We start from the raw sequence: 4,328 nt of genomic DNA, 5'->3' as shown, positions 1-4,328 counted from the left end.
AGTCCAACAGTGACTAAAAAATCGTTTATGCCATGCATGACTGTAGATACAGACAGTCCCTGGCTTACAATGGTTAGAGTTGCAGTTTTTTTAGTTTATAGTAACCATTCCATAGAAACTGTACTTTGAGTAACAATACAATCATTCTGTTTTTTCACTTTCAGTACAGTATTCAATAAATTACCTGAGATAGTCAACCCTTTATTATGCAATAGGCTTTATGGTAGATGATTTTGCCCAGTTGTACGCTAATGTAGGTATTCTGCACATAGCTACATTATGCTAAGCTAAGCTATGATGTTCTGCATGTTAGGCATATTAAATGCATTTTCAACTTACAACATCTTCAGCTAACAATGGGGTTATCAAGACATAACCTCGTCATAAATAGAGTATCATTGTGTGTGTGTATCTTAGAGAAAAAGAATTACAGAGTATAACTTTTGGTTTCTGGATTTTTCAATTAACATAGATAATTCAACTATGTGTTGGATGTATAGTTGTGCATTACTAATTTTCATTAATACATGGTATTTCTTTTATTTATCTATTGCTTTTTTGATGATCAGATAGGTTATTTGCATTTTGGTAAATGAGGCTGCTAGTAATATTCCTGTACTACTTCCTGGGACACACCTAATAGTCTTCTGTTGAGTTGATATCAAATTTTAAATATTCTATTGAATGTATTATGGTATATTTTATCATGGCTTAAATTTGCATTTTCCTGATTGCAAATAAGGACGAGCACTTGTATATTCACTCTTTCAAATTATGTGTTTAAGTCTTTTTATCATATTTCTACTAAATTACTTATCTTTTTCTTATTGATTTATTAGAATCCTTATATATTCTAAGTTTAAGCCCTTTGGCTGTTATATATGTAGCATTTTTAGTATTCTACTCTATGACTTTGCCAAGCCAATATAAAAAAAATGAAGGAAATTTTGCACATTAAGGTTATTGGCCAAGAAGTGTTATGGCCAAGACGGAAGAACTTTAAAAAACTGTGGGTCCTGAAGCATAGGTATGGAATAAAGGTAACCAGAGATAATGCACATTAATGTAACACAGTAATTAATGTAATTTGAATAATTAACAATAATAAAATATAATGAGTGTGACTATATCAGTTAATGTAAATATAAGTAGAGAGAAATATTGACAAATATATAGAGAAAGACAATGATAGACATATAACAAAAGAGGGATTTAGATACATAGTGTATATTATAACCAAGTTAATTTTTATGTGAAGGAGCAAGACCTTTCCTGACATGTAAGGTTTCTGCTGAGAAATTCACTGCTAATCTTATTGAAACTCCATTATATGTGATTTGCTTTTTCCCCCTGGTTGCTTTTAGAATCTTTTCTCTTCCTTTCTTTTCTTTCTTTCTTTCTTCTTTTTTTTTTTTATTTTTGATAGTTTTATTATAAATCTTGGTAAGCTCTTGCTTGAATTGAATTTTATTGGAGACTTTTGATCTTTCTGTACCTAGGTATTTATATCTTTGCTCAGATTTGGAAATCTTTCTATAATTTGTTTAAATAAGCATTCTATCCTTTTGTCTCTCTCTTCTTGTTCTTTGATTCCTGTAACTTAAAAATGTAGTCTTTTGGTACTATCCCATAAATCCTGTAAACTGCCTTCACTTCTTTTCACTCTTTCTTCTCCTCTGACTATATATTTACAAAAAAAAAAAAAAACAAAAAAAACTTCAAGTTCACAGATTCTTTTTACTGCTTGATCAGTCCTACTACTGATACTCTCTCTTGCATTTTTCATTTCGTTAATTGCATTTTTAAGCTCCGGAATTTCTGGGTTTTGTTTGATTTTGTTTTATAATTTCAATCTCACTGTTAAATTTCTCATTTTGATTTTATTGTTCTCCAGATTTTTTTTTTTTTTGAATTTTTTGTATTTTCTTGAAGTTTGCTGAGATTCCTTAAAACAATTATTTTGATAATTTTTTTCAGGCAACTTGTATATCTCTATTTCTTTACTGGTGGTTTATTTTGTTTCTTTAGTGGTGACATGTTTCTCTCATTGTTCTTGATCCTTGTGGTTGTTTGTTTGTGTCTGCATATTTAAAGAACTAGGAATTTATTTTTGTCATTGCAAACTGGCTTTTCTGGGAAAGCCCTTCACCAATCAGCTTATTCAGAGATTCTGGGCAGGTCACTTGGCATGGTCTACAGATAAGCTTGCTACTGGAGTTCTCAGGGCATCTAGCCTGGTGCCTGGGTCACAGGTGGGCAGGCCTGGCACCTGAGTCTACTGGATTGAGCCTATAACATGGTTCTTCTGACTGGGCCTTGATTGGGTCTGTGGAGTTGAGTCTGGGGCCAGGCTTCACAAGGCCAGGCCTAGATCTTGTGCTTTCATGGTGCCAACAGGAAGCTTGAGTCCACATGCACTGGCTTGGTGCTGGGAAGGGTGGGTCTGACTCTATAAGGGCCAGCCAGGTACTGGGATGAGCCTGGTATCCATGTCAACTGGAATGGACCTGGTGCTTGAGTCCATAAGGGCAGGCCTAAGCCCTGTGTCCATGGAACCTAAGTTTACAAAGGTGTACCTGGATCCTCAGTCCATGGTGGCCAACCTGCACCAGTATCTACTGGGTGGGCCTAGTCCTTGTCTACTAGAGCATCCATGGACCCTGAGTCCACTGGAGTCTGGGGCTGTACAGATGGGCTTAAAAATGGGGATTATGGGTGATGCTGGGGTACCTGGAGCCATGCAGGCTGGCCTGGAAACTGGGGCTGTGGGGGCCAGCCTGGTACCTGGGTCCACAGGAGTGGTCCTGGAGCCTGAGTTGGTGAAGACTGGTCCAAAATTGGTATCTACTGGAATATGCCTTTACTTTGGGTTTGCTGGAGTAGTCCTGGAGACTGGGGTTGTTTGGGCATGTGACTACAGGGACTGGCCTTGCACTGGACAGGCCTGAACCCTATGTCTGTGGGTGATAGCCCAGCACCTGAAACCAGGAGTCCTGAACTAGCATGGGATGGGCTTGAAGCCTGGGGTTGTATGGGCCTAGCTGGCTCTGGGTTGGTCTGAAAACTGGACTGGTATTGGGGCAGACCTGAAAGCTCAGTCTTCCAGTATCAGTATAGAGTCTGGGGCTGTGGGGGCCTGCACAGCACTGGGTTTTACTTAGGTGGACCTAGTGTTGAGGTCTAAGACAAAGTTCAATGCTTACTTGCCCTTCCTTCCTTCATGTGAAGGGTATCTCTTTCCATGTTGCACTGTCCAGGTTTGGGGACGGGATAGTATGAGTAATGTAATACGATTCTTCCCAACCTCTTCAATATATCTTTTCTTATTTCTGTGCTCAACTAAAGTGCCATAAATCTTTCACTAGATTTCCTTAGCTCTTGTGAAGGTATTTTCATGCATGGTTAATTTTGTTCAAATTAATGATTCTGTAGGGGAGGAAAAACATTGCAATGTCCTATTCCATGATGCGGCTAACATCTGGTTCAATTTAGTCAAGGAGAATTCTTTAAGTAGCCAATCCTTAGTCTAGAACTTTGTTACTCAACTGCCTTTTCAAGTTATCTTAATTATACCATCCTTTGAATTAACAAGAACACTTTAATTGCTTTTTTGATATGACAGTATACTTTCTACATCCAAAGATGTAAGTGTCTTAGACAGTGGTGATTGATAAAAAAAAAAAAAAAAAAAAAAGTTTTGCCAGCTGGCAGGTAGGAGGGAAATTGAGACAACAGCACAATGTGGTACTGACAACATTTAAAACACTGAGACAACAGCATGATGGCATCAACAATGTTTAAAAGGGTTGCTTAAAAGAAGTAACATAGCCGGGCATGGTGGCGCATGCCTGTAGTCCCAGCTACTTGGGAGGCTGAGGCAGAAGGATTGTTTGAACCCAGGAGTTTGAGGTTGCTGTGAGCTAGGCTGACGCCACGGCACTCACTCTAGCCTGGGCAACAAAGCGAGACTCTGTCTCAAAAAAAAAAAAAAAAAAAAGAAGTAACAGAGAATTTTTCTCATGGAAATAGTAAAGACATTAAGCATTCCACCAAAAAATCAGACCCTATGACTTTAAAATAAAAGTTCCTTCTCATTTTAAACATGAAATTCCGTTGTCATAAAGCTGGAATATGAAAGTCAAGAACAGGTAAGTAAACAGGGAATGAGATAGAAAACATACTTAGAATGATTACTTCATTTCAGTGAGCAGGTATTGATTAAAATATGCAAGACACACTTCTACTTATTTTATTTTACCTGTGTTGTTTTTCTCTGTTCTATATTGTGGCTTTTCCAATATTGTGGGAAAATTGCTTCTCATTAAGGG

This window comes from Microcebus murinus, chromosome 5 (assembly GCF_040939455.1).
Source record: "Microcebus murinus isolate Inina chromosome 5, M.murinus_Inina_mat1.0, whole genome shotgun sequence".
Taxonomy (NCBI): Eukaryota; Metazoa; Chordata; class Mammalia; order Primates; family Cheirogaleidae; genus Microcebus; species Microcebus murinus.
The sequence above is the reverse complement of the archived record's forward strand: the minus strand, read 5'-3'. Positions refer to the sequence as shown.